The 21,212-nt window shown below is 39.3% G+C and overlaps 1 non-coding gene across 1 annotated transcript; it reads right to left on the reverse strand.

Annotated features, from left to right (window-relative positions):
* Positions 1 to 3,013: 3,013 nt before the first annotated feature.
* Positions 3,014 to 3,095, reverse strand: Trnas-gcu. The gene has a single exon. It is a non-coding gene; the product is annotated as a tRNA-Ser (tRNA).
* Between the last annotated feature and the right edge of the window lie 18,117 nt (positions 3,096 to 21,212).

The following is a 21,212-nucleotide window of genomic DNA, read 5'->3' on the forward strand; positions in this document are numbered from 1 at the left end:
GGGCAGAAAAGTTTTCCATTCAAATCTGACGGAATTTTCGATCGGTAATTTGAACTAATTTCCCTGTTAACTTTGAAAACAGTTTTTACAACAAAACTATTTACACAAAGACGTAATTACCATCCATTAGTAATGAATTGCACGCTCACGGCGGGACTTGCTTGAATCATCTAACTTAATCGACGGAAAACAATCGCAAATAATATGATACCATTGGTAGCTAACTTTGTCACTGAGAAACTTTTAGTTTTCAGAATATTGCTTTAATGATTGAGGTGTAATATCATTACGAGATTGTTCATTCAGTGACCAAGTGGAGAAAAAATAGGCTTCCACACGGCTTTTGTCGTGTTTTGGATAGTCCCGGGCAGTTTATGTTCCTTAAAAGAAGAAGGTATCACCTATTACACTCTACGGTTGTTCTTTTTCAACTTCGTATTTTAATTACACGCAATACTTTACTATGAAACTTGTACTTATTTAAATGGCCAGCTCTATCCTGTGGCTACCTCAATGTGCAGCCACTTTTCCCTCGAGCCATATAAGTAATATCAATTCCACCTCTTTTCACCGGTCTCCTTCCACAACGGTCTGCGACCATAATTTCTTTGGTCAACGGCCAATATTAAGCCACTCATATTTCGACAAATTACTGTGGTGTAATGCTTGGGAATTGCTCCCTTATATTCCATGAGCTCCACGTTCTAAATATCGTCTCAAGACTGTCTAAAGAGCGCTCTCTAAAACTGGAATTTATAAAATCTCAGCTACCCCTCCCAAGGCCTGTAATACTGATTGCAGGACTTGGGAAGGATTTCATATTCCTGAAAAAGGATTTATTTAAGGAATACAATTTTAAAACTAGCCAGATTCGTATTTAAAGTTTCATATTAATTAATGTCTCACTTTTTTATGCCTGTAAAACTTGAAACTTCCAATTATAAACAGCAATCACCTCCATAAGCGGACACTTTTCTTCAAACAATTCGGTGGCTGCCCATGACAGGTTATACTGCATTCCATACATGGCGAAGTTTTGGGGGTGGGGGGGCCTGGCCCCCCAAACTTAAATCGTAATTTTTCTGAAAAAAGGTCGAAACCAGTACATTCAAGTACAATGAAAACAAAAAAATCAAAAGTTTAAATACATTTTAGTCTTAAATTGTATTTAAAATGTTGTTTTCAGAGACTAATTTAACCAACTTTCCCAAGAACACTCAGGGGTTATTGAAAACCCCCTTGGGGGCTTTTACTGGGGTATATTCCATAACGCCTAAAGCAACATCAGGATTGCTAACCCCCACAACATAAAACTGTAAACTTCACCCATGATTCCATACCGAAACTTTAAAGTCACAAGTACAACATTTAAATCTAATCACATGCAAAGATAATGGAGAAAAATCTTACACGACAATCCGAGCTTCACTTCCAGCAGAGGCAATGAGCCCATTACGATAAAACAACCGTTGATGTGTTGATGCGTTTATTTTTGGGGATGGTGATGAAATCACGACCCCTCGAATGTAACAGAGCGCCACTTACGTCAAGCGTCTCGATTGCTTCAAGCCGCTGGTCGGCCGATTGGGCACAGGCGTTGCTCGCACGGCCACACGGTGTCCTTCACGGGCCGGCCGACCCTTCCGCCGCCAGGGCCCGCAACGCCCCCGCCGACACCACCCCCCGCCTATGTGGGTCACGGCGACCCGGAAGCGGCCCAATGCCACGAGCAGCGAGGCCCTGGAGCCGAGAGAGGGCGGAAGCAGTCCAAGATGCTGTCGCTTGCCTCAGGCCCGCAGTGTCACGGCGCGCGTTCCATCAGCGTCCATTACGGCGATTCGGACACGGTCGAAGGCGTACAACGGCTTCGCAACTTCAATTATTTGGTACGAGAAATATAGTGGAGTAAACTGCGGCGGTAAAGACCTAATCTGCCAAACAAGAGATCGCGGATTCGAGTCCGGCCCGGGTAGGTTTCCCCTATCCAAGTTGTTCGTGCACGCGTAGTTGTTAACGTGCTTAAAACTCAATTTTAAAGGCCAATATGTTCTGTTTTCGGTGGTATGAAAATAAATAAAAATTCGCTTATAGCGAGTTTCAGGGGATGATCAATCTATTTTACTATCAACGAGATTTCGTTACATCCATGTTGAAGGATTTTTTCGCAAACATCACAAGTTCAGCGTCCATTACGGGGACTCGGCCACGGTGGAAGGCGGACAGAGCCCGAACAACTCGAATTATTTGGTCCAAGAAATGTTAAATCTATTGTAAAACTCGCTGATAAATAATGTAAATGGGCTATCGCTATATTTTTTTATAAACGGGATTTCGTTACATCCGCAATTATAATAATTTTGTTCGAGAAATATAAAATGTACTGTAAAACTCGCTGATAACGAATTGCAATGGACTATCGCTATTTCTTTTATAAACGGGATTTCGTTAACTTTGAAGTTAACGAAGAGGAAATATTCAACTCCTGTACTAAGGCTTTGCAACAAACTTCAAAATAATACCAGACCGCCAAGTGAAAGATACCACATGCTAGCAGCTCCTCTATCATTGCAATAAAACAATATTCCAATATTTCAATGACGACTGCAAGTTGTCAAAAATATCACTGCGTCAGCCATCATAATTTCAAACGCCTTTCAGAAGCAACGAATATTTTTTCAAGATTACCCCACAAAATCGGACAGTTTTATCTTCAATATACATTATTTGAATACATTTGCCGAGAAAATTTGTTTTGAGGGGCCGTGAGATTTGGATTTTAGGTTTGTATTTACAAGTATTATTATTATGTACGGTATGATAATGAAAATCTTCTTTATTTGTCAACCTAATTTAAGACTTATCAGTTCTCTCTTACAATTAAGGTAATGAATTATGAGGTACACATCTAAGTCCTGGATGCAATAAAACTCACTCAGATGGAATTCAAACCCGCGACCCCTGGATTAGCAGGCGAGGACTTAAACTCGACGCCACCATGCCCAGCAAAAAGATTCGACGAGGATGGGATTCGAACCCACGCGTGCAGAGCACATTGGATTAGCAGTCCAACGCCTTAACCACTCGGCCACCTCGTCATATAGCATCAATGTCACTCAATATCTAATAGAAACAGTTTATTACAACTTATACATGGAGTATTATTCTTTACGAAAGTGAGGCATGGACAATGACAGCAGCTGAGAAATCAAGGGTAGAGGCCTTCGAAATATGATTATGCGGAAGAATGACGCGGATCAAATGGACCGAGTTAATAATGAAGAAGTGCTTAGAAGAGTAGGAGAGGAGAGAAGCCTCATGAATATCTTGATAAGAAAACGGAAAAACCTCACAGGCCAAATCTTGAGACATGATGGCCTAATGGAGACAATCATCGTGGGACAATTAGATGGCAAGATCGGAAAAGGAAGACCTCGAGTGAAATGTTTGCAACAGGTAAAGAAGAAGATAAATGAGTTGGGGGGAAAAGATCAGCTTATAGGAGAATTTTGTGGAGAGCTGCGTCAAACCAATCTTGGGATTGTTGATCAGTGATGATGATGAGGCATTATACGCAATATGGATTTATAGGGAAAGTAATTCATGAACTTGATGATGATTAAAAAAAACATCTCCATAGTATTTTCCTACGAAAGGAAATATGTGACCATATAATTGCGATTTATTTACCGGTTTTATATACCTGGCAAAGAGATCCGTAAGAAGGAAAGCCAGGCTTCTGAGTGAGAGAGTTCTTTTGGATGAAAAAACTTGGGCAACCTCGCCACTGAAAACCAAGAGTTACCTTCTTTTCTTCATTCGAATCAAGTGTCTCCAAAACCAGCGGGAGTTGGGATTCTAAATCAGATCGGACATCAGATAATCATTCTTAACAACGGCAAAATATATAGATGGCATTTAGGATTTACTTGTCGTGAAGATTTTGGGGAGAGTGATAGTAAATAGCAGCTTTACAGCGAAAAACTGAGAAAGGTAAGGATAGAATTAAAAAGGATGCAATAAAATTTTCATGGAAATGCATAATTGAGCGTAATTAATTTTTTAAATACAATATACTGCAGCAATTTGAGCCAACGGATAATAGATGCAGTCGCTTACTTGGGAAATATATCCTATAAAACACAACCCAACTGAGGATTTACAACTAGTTTCCCCAGATAATTGGGATAAATTACACAGGCCTGCAAAAAAATATTTTTTGAAAATTGTTTGAAATTTGATAACTGATTTTTATATACTTTCCAGCGCTGATTTCAAAAATGCAATCCATTTTTCCCTATCACGTCAGGTTTTCTCACAAAGTACGGAGTATGTTTGCGTATAGTAACAAACTGTAAGACATTTTTCACATTTTTTCCAACGTTATAAAATTTTATTTTATTTATATATAATGTAATAAACTGCATTTATAGTACACTTCCAATTCTCTTAAAGCTCATAAGTCCATATAATAACGCTTTCGCTTTCTGCCGAAGCTTCTCTTACTGCTTGTCCGGATGTGGACTCGTTGAGGATCATCTGTTTTTATCATCCAGCAGTAGTTCGCTGTCATGTTGATGTTCCATCTTCCTTCATATATTCTTTCCATTTCTTTGATGTCTTGGCGAAATCTTTTGCCCTGCTCTTGACTTACATCACCAAGGTTTGCAGGGAAGTAGTCAAGATGTGAGTTGAGAAAACGAACTTTAATGCTCATGTTACAGCCAAGCTTCTTAAAGTTGTCGAGCATGTCTGCGACGATTGTCTTGCTGTTTGGATCTCTTTGGTTCCCAGGAATTAAAATATTTGATGCTGCCTGTCCTTTTCTTTCCATTTTGGCCACGAAGTTGGAATCTGTCATTAGTGTTCTAATGTCTGGTCCGACAAAGGTGCTTTCCTTTACCCTTACCTCGGATAAACCAAGAAACTGTCCACAAAGATATCTGAAGCACTTCCCTTCTTTTGGCAATGCCTTAACAAATTTTTTCATCAGTCCCAACATAATGTGAAGTGGTGGAAGTAACACCTTTTTAGAATCATCAACATTCTTAATTTAACTTAATCCTCTCAACATTTTTAACCCCTACCTTTTTCTCCAAGGGCCAAGCTTTTTTTATGCATTGTTTCATTCTGTCTCTTCTTTCATTCATCGAGAAAGTCTCCCATTCACAGAGAAAGCAAGGGAACTTTGTATAGCCACTTTGTTGACCAAACAGCATTGAAATCACTTTTAAATCACCACAGTGTCCATTTGTGGTCTGAATAGCAGAGTTTGCTTAAAACCGCTTCAAAGTTTAGTAACATTATTTTAAGTGAACCGAATGTCCAACTGGTATAGAAGCATACCTATTGCCATTGAGTAGAAGTACTGCTTTAAGGCTTCTTTTTGAAGAATCAATAAAAAGTATCTACTCATCATGGGCATATTCTATTTTGAAACGTGTCATAAGTCCAGGAACATCACTGCAAAACACCAGGTCATCTTCTTGAGAGAAGAAAGATACAAACTCTTTTTCCCTAAATCGATACCAAGAAAAAGATGTACCCGGAGCCAACATATGGTTATCTTTCAATTTAGATCCTAAAACCTCCGCTGATTCTTAAGAAAGGCCTATGTCTCTGACTAAATCGTTCAGTATCATTATGTATATCATCCAAAGAATCTGGAGGCGAGGGTATAAGTAGGTACTTCAGGTCCACGAGGAACAGGGCGAATGGCTAATTGAATGTTAGGCTAAGAAATATACTTTTTGTTTCTCAAATTGAAACCTCGTACGTCACAATAACAAAAACAGCAGTCATCACTATGATTTTTGGGCTCCCTCCAAACTATTGGTATTCCAAAACGTAAGGACTTCCATTTACCTTGAAACTATTGCCTCAGTTCTTCAACACACACTGAACAAACTTTGTGAGTGGCCCAAGACTTATCTTGATCACCTAACTTCATACCAAAGTAGGTGAAATATAATTTTTTAACAAAATCGGAAACATTTCTTGGCTGCATTTTAACGGTATAGTTACCAAAAATATAGCAGAAGTGTGGCGAGTTTATACATCCTCTGGTAGCTATTGTGTGAGGTGCAGTGAGCCAGCATGTGGAAGGGGGAGGGGGGCAAGGACAAATGCTGACATGAAAATACTGCTGATTTCTCCTAATTACTCTTTGTTTTACGTACATCTTATATAAAAACGGCCAAATAAAAATTTATGGAGATCCTAAAAACAGAAATTCAAACTCACTGGAGTGCTGATGTATGCCTAAAAATATCGACAAAAGCTAAAACTAGATCAGCAATTTGTGAAATAACTGTGCGTGATGGAACTTTTTCATTATTTTTCCCGAAATCAGCGTTGAAAACACTATAAAAATCACTTATTAAATTTGAAACAATTTTTATGTCGCAGACCTGTGTTATCGTTTAAACGAGTCATGCACCTAACAACCTGTTGCCATTATTTATAACCTATTGGTATTTGCCGAACACCTCTGAGCAACCCTTTTAACACAAGAAATTTCGTACATTCTCTCCATTGAACAAACCCTAAACTAGTATCCTCTTTCCTCGACTTACCGCAGTTTAATGTATAAATACACGCTCCCAAACGCGGAGGAAAGAATTGAAATACCTAAGATTTTTATAATAGTATCAGAGTTTTTAAACAAATCAATAATTTTAGTGATTTTGTCGTACCAGTTTATCTGATGGATAAAATATCAGTTACTTAAATATTATACTTCAATTGGTATTCTTTGTTATATTTCAACATCCGTGAACGCATTTCACGGAATCTGTTAATTAATGAGGCGGCCGCAAAGTGTGAACGTCTGCTGCTGATCGAAGGGTCCCGGGTCCAAATCCCAAGTGAAGCTTCCGAATACTCCGAAGTGAAATTCTCGAAATAAGAGATGGCCTAGAGGAAGAAATTGGTCCCTTCTAGGTATAGTATGGTATGGTATTTGAAGGAGGCGACCGATAGCTGAGGTAAGTAAGGTTGGAGAGAAACCCGGCGTCGGCATTAGGCTGCTCTTAACGAAAGGCGCCGAGGGGACCTATGCTAAACGTCCCATCCGACGGACGGAGTGTTGCGCTTTAAATGTCCTCCACACAACACTCAAGCAGGGGTCGGGTAGTCTCTGAAAATTCTCTGCCTCTGTCGGGATTTGAACCCGAGGCCACGGAGTGGGAAGCCAACACTCTAGCCACCACATAACCCGATCCCCCTCCCTTCTGCGATTAATATGCCGGCCTCGGTGGCGGCGGGGTAAAGTCCTCGCCTACCAAACATGAGGTCGCGGGTTCGAGTCCCGCGTGGGTAAGTTCCCCTTATCCAGGGCATGGTTGTTCGTGTACGTTTCATTGTTGAATTTGTTGAATACCCCGATTTAAAATGGCCTACGAGAGCTGTATTCGGAGGTGTAGGAATAAAATATATGCTGTTCACTCGCCTGTGGCTTAGTGGTAAGGTCGAAACCGATTTAAGTATGCCCGAACTAGCCACGGTTATAACTTTACGGAGTAAATGCAATTCACAAAAAATGCAAAAATTCCTCACATATTAACTGTCGACAATTCCAAAAAATAATCAATCGCCTTGAACGGAATTCGAAACCAGATATTCCGCGAATGCTTCAGCCAGTTAAGCTACCGAGTCGTCATTTCCCGTAGTTGAAATTTGTGAACTATTTATGGACTATTTGTAGACCACATTGTCCGGTATAATCCATAACTTTCATGGCGAATGATGCGTCGGATGTTAAAATTGTAATATCCGAGTTCGAATTATGGTCAAGGCAAATAATATTTTTCGCTGTGGAATTTTCGTCCAAATCGATACTTTCGAATGGTAATCGCCTAAATAATCACGTAATCACCCGTCGAAAACCAACCTTCCGGTTCAATCAATGAGTAAGTGAAATGTTGCGGTCCCGATATACTTCAATAAACTGGTAGAAAAAGAGAGTGGTAAACAGACAGAAGGGATGTATTTATTAATTGTTATTTATTTATATCCATACCGCCGAAAACAACTCTATACGGCCTTTCACATCGGGGTATTGACATGTGAACAGTTAATACACAAACAACCATGCCCTGGATAAGGGTTACTTACCCAGACGGGACTCGAACCCGCGATCTCCAGTTTGGCAGGCGAGGACTTTTCGCCGCCGCTACCGAGGCCGGCAATTTGCAATACACTCATCTCATAACTTTGTTTACCTCTTGTTGCAACATCTGTTTCGCGCGTGCAGTCGAGCCATTTGCAAATCAGACGCCGCGTCATATATCTCATCTGGCATGTCTCTCACAACTGATTTTCATATTAAATTCCTTCGTGAGAAAGCTCACGTTGCATTGCCACTTGATGCCGCTTCTTCTGCCAACTCAATAACACACATTGATAGTGGGAAATTGATTCCCAAGCATTACTCGTCGCACGTTTCCTATGCACTCGATGAAACAATAAATGCCTTCCCCAGGACGCTGAGCCTTGAAGGGCGTGGTGCCACACACGGCGCTCGAGAAAACGCTCCGGGATGTATTAACACCGGAAATGAAGACTAATGACCCATCTGATTATGACGATGGAAAGAGTGCCCCTATTACCTCATTTTAATGCGAATAGACTCTTATTCCGTCTGAAAATTGGAATGATAGGAGGTAACACTTAGCAAGTTAATCCAAGAGAATTCATAATTTCCTTTTTCGCCAATATCGAAAATATCACAAGTTTTGGGGGGCAAGAAATGCTGCCAAATATCACTCAGGAATTCTTGAAAAATATGACACTCAAAACACTTCAACTAACGTTACAATGGAGAAATTATTTTACACAGAGCTTACAAATGCAAGACCAATATCTACCGTTATCATTACATTCTGAAATATCAATGAAAATTGTACACCCAAAAAGAAAATCTGAGGCAGAAAATTTCCGGCTTACCACGGAAAGTATTCACTCAAGAGCTTTTAAACCTCTTATCCGTTCATGCATGAAAATAATGATATCGTATATTAAATTAAAACCTAGATTTCAAGTAAAAATATCCATTCATCACAATCAATAGGAGAGGAAATAGATATAATAACGATGATTTTAAGTATGCCACTCACTACATTTAAAAATCGTATCGACCAGAATACAGCACGATAATAAAATTATATACTGATTTTATCTCTGAAGTAGCTTCAACAGAAAAGTGAAATGTTAAGGCAATCAGTACAGTTGTAATTCCACCAAAATGCTTTCTCAATGGTAAACTGAACTTGAAAAGTTGAATTAACAGAAAATTACTTATTTTGTAACATATAGCCATCTCCTATAATAAAACGTTACACTCGCGAGAAATACCTTCCATATCTATGAATTCCAAAAATCGTCTCGAATATAAATTTCAGTTGCCCGCTCTAATTTTATATTATTTTACCGAGAAATTAAGATTGCTCTAACGCCAGCGACCCGAGTGGCGACATTAACATACCTATTTATATGCGCGGTGGGTGAGCGCGAACTGACATTATATATAGCTTATATGTAATTATAGACCTTATATGCATAATTATATAAGATGGCTGTGCAGTAACCAAATGCCGAGGCCAATATTGAAAGTCCAACCTTCGCTCTATTATAATCATCATAAGTCAATAATCCTAAGATTGGTATGACGCAGCTCTCCATTTCTCTCTCATATCCGCTAGCCTTTTCGTAGCGACGTAATTCTATTTTACCTTTCTCTATTGTTTCTCCTTTATAATCTGTCCATTGTAACTTATTCTGGTCCATTTCTTGCACTTCTTTCCTTCCACCTATCCTTCTACGATTGTTTTCATCAAACCATCGTGTCTCATAATAAGGACAACTAATTTGTCTTGTCTTCTGCTTGAGGTTTTTAGGAGTCTTCTCTTTTCTCGCACTCTTCTTAGCACTTCCTCATAACATATTCGGTCGATCCATTTCATCTTCATCATTCTTCGGTAGTACCACATTTAAATTGCTCACACTCTTCATTTCTCTGCTCCTTTCGACGTCCTGGCCTCGCTCTCATGAGGGCAACATGCTCCATATGTAGCATCTGATGAATTGTTTCCGACCTTATGTACTTGTATTTCAGCTGCAAGTACATTCTTCTTTTTATTTCTTTTTTCGCTCCATTATAGGAAACATGAAACCGTACCTATGCATACGAAAAAATTACGAATGGCCAGTTTGTGTTCACTGTTCTCCTGTTAGTAGTAAAAATATGAGTGCCCCATCTAATGGCGGTAGGCCAAACTTCTACTTCATTCAACCATACTTCGTACTCGGTGTGTGGGTCAAAACTAAACTGTTCGAAGGTAATTCACGTAGTCCCTCTGGTGCAAAATATTATCCGCGTTTCGTTTCGTTGCAGAGTTTTATTTTAGTTTAGACCCGAAGTAGTTTTGACTCCGATTACGTTTCGACCCTGAGTTTAGCTCCCCGGGTTTAAATCCATTTCGTATCGTTTCTACGTTTCGCTCTAGGAACGAAACTATTGACATGTTATTGGTTTTGACTCTCATTTAGTGTCCATTGCCATCCCTGAAATAGGGTAGTTTCCTTCATCAAAGAAAACGAATTGCATTGATTGCGATTCCTTACCCACCATTAGTGTATTCATAATATACAAATTATTTGGTTTTAGAAATACCGGTTTAGACGAATGACAATTGTCAATTTTTATCCTCATTTGAAAAAGGCCAGATTGGCGCCCATGCGATGCCACTACACTTGACGTCACAGGGACCTAGTTTCTGTACGAGTAGATAGGAGTTTTACATCGCCTGAGATTACTAATGCATGCATGAGGCACAGAGCTCAGGAAAACATGTCTTAATAATCACTTATTAAAACTGGCTCAGGTCGGAAAGTTTTCTTCGTTTGATAAGGTATTAATAATCCTTATTTAAGCCAAGCGCTACCAGCTAGCATGGTACTCAGCTACCTGCTAGCATCCTGCGTCGTATCAGTGCTCAAAGCCTCGCCCCATGGTCACCTCACTTGCGGCAGCGGGAACCAGAATGACGTAACACGGAGTTTTCCCGGCATTCATACTTAGCTGTCACCTTTTCGCGCGCTTGAAAATTTTCACTTTTCATTTAATCGCGAAAAATAGACATCGTCATTTAAACATGAAATGCGTGAAATACGTACTCCAGGAGTAATAATCTTTTGATTTAGGCAATAAAAAAATAGTAGGAAACCACCCTATTAAGAGAGTGCGCCATTTGAAATTAAGTTCCCACTCGGTATGGCGGAAGTGGTGGCGATGATTCTGCGGTGCGTAGCCGCGACACCCAAAGCGGGCGTACCCCCAGCACGGATACGCAGCTTTGGGGTCGAATACATCATTCACGTTAGAGCGAACACGTCACAGCGACTCACGAGCACGTCGAGTCGCTCCCAACTCTTCGTTGTGACCCAATTTCCCTCGAGCAGATGTCGGGTGCATTGTCATGAAAAAAAATCCAGGGAAATACCGTTCCCCTATCAGCCGTTACCACTTAAGAGAGTTAGAGGTGAATCAGTAATGAGACATTGCCATGCTCCGGAGAAGAAAGCCTATAAACAAGCGACGGTAAAGAAGGGCACGGAAGAAGACGAAACTAAAATGGGTGTTAATGAGATGTGAAGTTATGGCACGGTTGGTGAGACAATAGAAACGCGCAAATCATGCTGGGCGTATTGTAAGCTAAAGAGCATGCGATGGATCCGTAGGAACTACCGCTTACTGCAATTGGGTTTCGAATGAATGTAAATAGTATTAATGTCATATCCATAGGCTAATGTATACCACCTTTATCACTTGCCATGCTGACCTTAGTACTGTAGATCTGTACCCCAGTGCTTGCCAATTCAATACTTAGGTGTTATTTCTTAACAACCCAACTTTGATACGAGGATCAGGTGTTTGGTACCACTTTTAACGAATAAAGTTCACATTTGTTTCTTGCATTTGTTAATTTAGAGGTAGGTGCATTTTTGTTAAAATATAGCAAACTACAAATTTTCAAAATTTAACTGATAATAGAATAAAATAAAATTAGATCAGAATTAAAAATCCTGATCATTATCCTGATGATATCATTAGATGCTGAAACCCGGGTCGTGCTGTTTAAAATAAAGTGTGGAGTAAAACAAAGTAATTTTATTTTATTGTATGATGAAGAAATTCCACAAAGTAACGCCTGAGACCGTGTCTTATGTGTAACTGATAACTGCAAGCTTGACTTTGTGAAACCTCTCCATATTGGAAATAAAGTAGTAAAACCTTGTCAGGTTCACTATTCTATTAATATGGGCACGACCCGGGTTTTCTGAAGATGTAACTACGTTACGAAACCCGGGAGGTGCCCATATTAATAACATAGTGAACCTGACAAAGTTTTACTCCTTTATTTCCAATTATTCAAAAGAAGGATGGCGTCATATTTCTCTCGTAACAAAAATCGAAGGATTTCTCGTGGCGTAATATTACGCCAGGAGCACGCAAATTATAATAATTCACAACAAACGATAGCCGAAAGGAGAAACACATGAATGCTATATCAATAATGCCACACATAGAATTGGATAAAATATATGAGCATTTCAAAGCACTGCGGGAAAAAGTGACTTTGTACGCAGTCACGCGCACGGGTGCAAAGTTAAATGCACCATGGGATGAAGTTCGCCATGAAAACATATATATCCCGGCTAAGTCAAATATTTTTTCATGGCGAACTTCATCCTTTGGTGAATTTATATGAACGTTTATTTGATAGGTCGCAGGAGTTTTTTCCCTAATAGAAACCAATGATTACTGAATGTATACAGGAAAAAATATCGAATCACATGTCTTAACTCATTAAATACATTGATAGTTTTAATTATTTCACCACTTCTATCAATTCGCCGAGACTTTGCATGTTCTGCCATTTTAATAGAGCCCCTAAGGCAGGGTTAATGTTACAACGCGAGTGGCGAGACAATAGAAACGCACAAATCATGCTAGACGTATTGTTAACTAAAGGGCATGTGATGAACGCGTAGTAACTACCGCCTGCTTCAATTGAGAATAGAGTTTCAAATAAATTTCAATAGCATTAATATCATATACTAAGCCATAATTTATACCGCCTTTTTAATGCAGAATTAACCACAGTCATAAGGAGAAGCATATGAATATTACTCGCTGTTGCTACTTACTATGCAGAACAAGAACTTACAATTCAAGATGAGGGTTTACACAATTAAGGTATAGCAACAATCCGAGTGTTGACTCTGTCAATAATTGCTATCGAATTAAAAAAAACATTGTCTAACTGCAACTGCGTTTCATTGTCCAAAAAATGAAACGAAGCATTTAGTATAAAAGAACGCTTCCAGGTGAGCTTGAACCACCAACTTTTCAGTCAACAATCGAACGCGTTAGCCAATAGCGACACGAAAAGTTTGCAAAGACGATTCCATCAACCTAAGGACAGTTTTTTACGGTGATACCTATACTCAGCTCGAATAAATAAAAGATGGAAAATTTAGTTTTTCGACAAATTTTCCTAGGGTTTCAGACGATTTTAGAGGGAGTCGATTGGGTGATCTTTTAATTTTATCTTTCTCGTTCACCCAAAACATTTATAATAATGAGTGAGACAGTCAACAGGCGGTCAGAAGTGGTTTTTATAGTATACTAGATGACCCGGCGAACTTCGTACCGCCTAACATTAATGAAATTACAGTATAGTTACACTACTTATAAATCAAGAGCGGCTGTATCGATTTTAATCATATTTGATTCATTATAGTAAAATAAGGATACAAATTCAATAAAACTGTGTAAATGAGTACCAAAATTGCTTGTCAGAAATACATTTTCTTCATTGAATCTTAATAGGGTGGATCTAAGCAATTTTACGCGGCTTTTTTTTCAATGAATTTTCTTACGTTTTAACTTAAGAAATTTAGAAAGGAAGGGCATTGTGGTTTTGTACAGCAGTTAATGAAATAAAAATTGTATACATTCAGTTGTTGGCTATTTGTGTTATTAAACGTAAAAAAATGTTTTTAGGTCCAAGTATGTTGCGTAAATTTGGCCCGTTCACGGGGCAGGTTAACGCAACGCTAGACTGACGCTTGACTGATGCTCAAAATCGTGTAAGTAAAGCCCCTATGGATCAGTGTATCAAATGACTTAAGGCGCGCCAGTTATAGTATCTCTCTTTGGAAAAAATGCACAGCGTAAATGGACTGCATGCGTAAACGCACCACGGTGTGCCCTACACATTCGGGTTTAATGTCTTGCGTCAAGCACCTTCTGATAAACAACAGTTTTTGCTTTATTATCAGGCGCAAGATAAAGCGGATGAAACAAAATAAATATAGCGAAGCAAATCAGTGACGCAGCGAGGGGGGTTTTGGGGGATAAACCCCCCCCCCAAGACCTCAGAGAATCTTTTCATAAAAATTTTGTTACAAATATTAGGGGGACGGATAAGTCACAAACGAAACATATTTAACTATTCGCACAGCCGCAAAACCCACCATTTTGAACTATTTATCCTAAAAAATGTCTGGGGGAGGGCCCCCACACCTCTCGCTTACCTTAGTGGGTTTTCTATGCCCTACAGACCCGCCAGTATTACCCGCCCCTAACACCCCCCTATCCTTAATTCCTAGCTGCGCCCTGGAAGCGAAGGAAGAAATACAGCGTATGGTTTACCGACTCGTAAACATGCCACAAATAATTGACCATGAGAAAATCATGGCTTTTCATTAGCACATGAGAACAAACATCACAAAACTGAAAGACTGACCATGCGATTTGTTAATCGTTATCACGAATGCAACGCGAATTGGAAATTGAATACGTTTCAGTTCAAAAGGGCATATCAGTTGCGTTCATGGAATCTTCAGATTGAGAACTTCCTCATCTTTGAATTTTCCTTTGAGTAAAGTCGCGTGAATCACATTCATCATCAGTTTTTTTAAATCACCAAACGTGTTCCGTTGGATAGTTTTGGTTGGTATAGGTTTCGAAACAATATGAACAAAGAGCCTACCTTTAGCTGTAAATCGTGCCATGGTAAGCCAGGTACGTCCAAGGACTTTAAATATTCAGATAGATAGTTGGTGACTTCGTCTTTGTTTTTTACATAGTGAAAAGATTTGAATTCATGCAGAGTACCAACTACTTGATCCTTATTTACTTAGTTTGAGACATCCACATCTTTGTTCTGGGCCGTCGAAATTGCTCGCTCAATCAACCATTTTTTATTTTTGTGGTGATTAGTCATATTCTGGAACATTTTGTTGATGAGCTCACCTTCCGATGAAACTAATTTGCAAACATTCCGAGGAAGTTAAAAACTGCAGCTTACTGCAATGAAGGATGGGGTTTCGAATAAATGTGTGAAGAGTATTAATTTCAAAAAGATAGCCGTAATTTACGTAGCCTTCATACTAAACGGGCAGATTTGCCAGGAGCCAGAAGGAAAGCACTTGTTAGTAATATCAAGTACCCCCATGCTTGGAATAAATATTCCTTGGAGTAAATTTACCTCTTAAAAATTCAATACGTACCTTTCTTTTTTTCATTCCGTCAAGCATCTGCACATTGTTATTGCTGTCTGAGCCCCTTACTCTGATTTTTAGTTTTAACACTTTAAGTGTTTCTATAGCAGATGTTTTCATTTTTTGTGCATGCAAATAGTTAGTTAATGCAACTAGAAATGTGCAGAATGCTTGTGTGAAATGAGTTATGCATCACAAGTTGTCTTAATTATTATGCCACACAGGATTCGCAATGAAATCTGGACAGTTGTCCACCTGCATAGATAATCATAGTCAGCCTTCTCATTGTCAATGCAACACTTGGGGGTTGAAACAAATCAATATGTTGAAAGATTATTTTCCCGTAAATGGCATTGAAAGTTTTCAGCATTAGTGTAAGCATGATTTGCATCTTGGCTTCGAATTGGTTTGATGCAAGACTAAAGCAACCAGAGTTGGTATAATGGGAATGTGTGAGTTTATCTACTTGGCACGCTTCATTCACGTTTTTTTCCTCGAGGAAACCTACGTCAAGGTCTAAGTAGTCAACAATACCCGAACAGGATTGAGCAAATGTTTATCGGAGGATATAACAGATTTTGCAAAGATTTTTTCAAAGGAAACTCGGAATAAGTCTCGAAGGATTATTCACCGCAATCTGCACGATATTAAACATACAGGTTATCTGTATACCCACGCAAAGTTAAATTGACATTACTCATAGCGCACCCATTCGCTGAGATAAAAGATTCTTTACAAAGTCAACAATATCTTGATAAATAGGCCACCATAGTACAGTCCTTTCACCCTTAATGCTGCTTTGACAAATATTTACTCACACCAAGATACCTACTTAAACGAAAATGGAATGCGAGGTACGCAATAAAGCCCCTCTAATGAGATGTTGCTAAAATTTAATTAACTTATGGTGTAATTTCTTTGGTTAGATGCTTAAATTATTTAAATTTCGCCTTTTAGCGTTTGTATACGAAGGTGGGAACGTATTAACCGGGAGAAGAGAGCCTTTCCTAACTGGGGCTGTGGCAGTTTTCTCACTCGTATGAGATTCTTTCAGAATGGGATTTTTAAGAGGAAGAATCACTCCCGCTATACGGGTAGTAATTTGTCTATTTTCGTAAAGATTTACTCGTTTAACTACAACCCTAACAATTTCAACATGATACACTAGTTTCTAGAAATGTTAAGATGATAGCAATTGAAACTAGTGTCATCCTCTTGATGTTGTCAGGACATATAAAATAATCAAGAACAAATAGCCAGAGAATCTCAGTGCTTCCAGAGAGTAGGTTTTAGGCATATCCAAGCATCCAGAGAACTTTAAGCATGAGAACAGAAATCAACTCCACCTTTGAATAACATCTTCCTTATAAAAACAACAATTTTAAACAGTCCTGTCATTTAACGGATAACACATACTTAAGAAAAGTAAAACAAAAATAAGGAAACAGCACCTATCCATGAAAGACAACCAAATACCACGGAATCGTCCTTTTGAATTGACGAAGCCTACGCGATTGTAGGCGAAACTGCAGTCACCAGTAACAATAACGCGGTAAATATACACTCAAGTATGGAAAACTCGAGTATAATAAGGATTTTAAGTGAGCAATAATGCTATTTTTATTCTGAAAATTACTTCATCGTTTCTCTTCTCTTATGCTACGAGCCTGAAAAATGGAAAGTTAGGCATGTTGCCTATGCAACGCCTGGAATAATTTTCAACGCTCCATGAAAACCTATCTATGCCAGCCCAATCAATACATCAATTATCTTCCAGTTAACATAGGCAGGAAAATGGACGAATATTAGCTGAAAACTGATATTAAGATGTCAAAGTGAGTCAGAAGAGAATAAGTTAAAATTTAAATAACTTATGACCCGACTTGACGTTGAATTAGGATGTCTGCTTAGCCAAATGTATTTTTCCATGGCAAATTTTACCCTCGGCATAAGAATTAAATTAGGCAATGAAAAACTCGAAGAGGTGAAGATATTTTGTTATTTTGGAATCAAAATAACCAGCGATATGTATGCTTTCCGTGGCAGTGAGGCATAGCCAATGAAAGTTGCAGAGATATCAAAGGTGGAGGCATTCGATATATCGTGCAACAGAAGATTGATGGAAATGAATTGCATCGATCGTGTGAGTGTAGAGCAAGTCCTAATAATAGCAGGAGAAAAAAAGAGACCGATGATAATTTTCAGGAGACAGAAAGACTAAATCGATCATATCTCGAAAATTGTAATATAATTGAAATACGTAAAGGATGTAGCATATTCCTTTTTTAAGCGTTCACATACTACTAGTTTTCGATACATTTATGCGTCATCATCAGGTACTCATGGGGTACCCGAAGTACTCTGGGAGGAGTATCCGAGCTTGAAGATGGATGAATCGAAACTAGTTGTACGTGAAAGCATTAAAATGGACATATACTACTTCCTTTATGAATTTCATTAAGTGATAACGATGAATGATTCTAACGTCTGGAGAGCGTTTTATGTGCGAAGTCCTCAATTAACTCATTTGATTCGGAGAAGTGGCAGAGGTTTTGAAGCCCATTGCTTGGATGATGGGGAACGTCCCGAAAACGCGCTGCTATTGTGACCGGTAGGAAACAGCCTGTAGACGCTAACGTGGGGACAAGTCCAAGGCGTTTAATCGAAAACCCCTGCATTAAAATTCACGCGATCGCTCACGCACGGAGAGCGGACGACTCCGAAGAACAATGGTGCGATGGACGCAGGCGCCGCATTGTGTTCCCCAGCGAGGAAGGCCTCCGGTGCTGGCGCCATTCGTATGCAGGGGCCGTCTGCTGGCAACAGGGGGGGCAGATGAGGGGGCGGCCAGGGGCAGCAGGCGTCGCCAAGGTCTCCCCGCTCAAACCCGATCATCCACCGTAATTGGCAAGTGCAGGAGACGGGCTGCCCGCATCGAAGAGCCCACGGATCCATCGAGGACTCCCTTCAAGGCACGTAAAACGCGCGCGAAAGGAATGATTCTTCCCAACATGCCACCTGCTACATTCCAAACCGCTATGATGCTATTTTAATATACAAGGTGGAGAAAAATTATGCCACGAAATTATAACTCTGGATATCTGATGCCAACAGGAATTAAAATTACTGATGGTGTTCAGGTCAAAAACGCACCATTTTTAAATTTCAGAAAATTTGTGCAAAGCGCTTTGATTGGCCATGAGTTTTCTCTGTTGACGAATGCCTTGGATACATTGCCATCTCTGGCAGGCTAATCATTCGAAGTCATGAATTATCCAGAGTCAATAATTACCAATAAAAATAAACTATGCATTTTCCCTCCATTAATACCCCAACGTTTATGGGCATTTTGGTAATTTCTTCATTTTCTTCTGGGAAATCAAAGGACTTAAAGTGCGGACATCGGCTGCTATGGTAAAAATATGAAGTAGTGTGATATTTTTAAGGAATAGGTTCCCGTTTTTAAAGAAATTACCCATAAATAAATAAGATGGTACGCACTGTACATGACGCATCCAGACCGGTATCCTTTGTCCCATTACAGCGGCTGCCAAATTTACCCTAAGAATTCCGTAAACATCCAAGCGTGGACGATAAAATATTATAAAGGAGGGTAATTTCTAATCTTTAACTTGTAAATTAAATTGTCACCTAGGTATTTATCTGAACACTGAGAGTGCATTAAACGTTATTCGTATTATCTAAGCTTCCATGTATATGGTAACGTGCGTTTATAAGCAACTGTAAGGGAGATGACAAAAGATGGACCTGCTCAGGATTAGTTTAATGGAGAGAGAGAAAGTAGAAAAATCAATTTATAGCATTTAACAATATATAAAATGAAATACGAACTGTGCAATGTGAATTATATAAAGGGAAATTTGCAAGTTATGTCAAATGCGTCCACATTAATGTTGTATATTTCATTCAACATCATTATGTTCCACAAAATCTCCCTTTACATATTTCATTTAAAAAGTACATATTTTTACCCAAGTATTGGGCATGTAACATTGATAAGTGGCACGCTTGAACATCTTTATGTCCCCATTAACCGAAGAAATCTCGAGATAATTTGGGTTAAGCAATTGGAAATCGAAGCTCCAAATAAGCAACTGCTCCCAGTAAATGTAGACTCAAATATCCCAAATATGAAAAATGAAAGAATAAATTTTGTTATGTTCACTAATATATTTGAACAAGCACGATAAGGATTTCATAATAACAGTTTCATAACATCGCCAGGTTATGAAACCCGGATCCTGCCTTTTCAAATATGTTATTGAACCTAACGAAGTTTATTCTTTCATTTTCAATACTGGAAAGGTTTCACGGAGTTAAGCCTGAAATCATAAGACACAAGCCCGGATCCAGGATTTTTTCTGGGTGGGCGGCAGAAGGGCCTGACGGGCAAAAGGTCTTCTCATATTTTCGATTAAAAACAACACAACAATTACCGCACGAAATATTCTCTTCTTTTAATGTGCAATAACGTCATTAATATGGCAGTAAATGACTGAGGCTTCATAATAAACAAAGAAAACCAAGCGTAATGGTAAGCGTATTAAAAATCTTGTGCATTTTTTAAGCATTTGCGGGGGATGACACGTGCCACCCTCCTTAATACGACTATGATCAGATAGGTATATCCTGAGTAAACTGTAAATCCAATGTTTTAGCGAACCATTGGCTTATTTTTTGAATTTATCAAAGGAAATCCCGTAGTGAGATCACTTCAAGAAAGGTGTTTGAATCCGCACGTGTCCCGTAGCGAAAACCGCGCAGATTCTCAGGGATGCCCGTCGGCTTCAAACTGGCACGCATTGCCTGCGCATGCAGCACGTCCCGCCTGCATCCGAGGAACACACTTCTCAACTCGGGCTTGCGTATTTTGCGACGGGACAAGGTCAGCGTTTCCAAATCCTCCCATCCGCTCCCGACTGCTGCACGGCTGGCAACAATTCGGCAACCGCTGCAATCACAACCGCTCGCGCTCAACAGTTCCAAAATAAAATACTGCGCTTCCTGACCGAACGGCGCGGATTCGTCCCAATTACCGAAATGCGGCAAGCACAGCGTGTACCAACCGTGATTTCATCAAGTATGGCGCTTTTCCCCTTCATAATTCCCTCGGGTGATTCAAGCTCGCGGAAAAACAGCGAGGTTGCCCCATCCGTCGAGGGCGCAACTACTCGCATAAGAAATCTCACCTCGAGGCCGTAACCGATGATATTTTCACGTCTACCCGCATCTGTTTTTTTATATTGTTTGCTTGACACTACTACCATAGAAAATTATCACATTTGAGTCTTGTAATTAGTCTGTTATATCAAAGAGTGATTTTTTTTCTTTTGTTGAAAATATTGTTTTGCTGAAATGTTTTATGCTACTAGCGATCTGCACGGGATCCTTTTGTCTGAAATTCTATTTATTAATTTCTTTTCTTCTAATTATGTACCAATGCTGAAAATGTAAAAAGCTGTGCATTCATTTTCTCATGGGCTTCAGTGCCCACGAAATAAACGAAATTATTATTATTACTATTATCCCAGCATGTATCCAAATCAATGGATTAATCACGACGTGAGATAAATATGTTACGCGAAAATTTTCACGTTGTCACAGTCATCAACTTTCCAAATAAA

This window comes from Ischnura elegans, chromosome X (genome assembly GCF_921293095.1).
Source record: "Ischnura elegans chromosome X, ioIscEleg1.1, whole genome shotgun sequence".
NCBI lineage: Eukaryota > Metazoa > Arthropoda > Insecta > Odonata > Coenagrionidae > Ischnura > Ischnura elegans.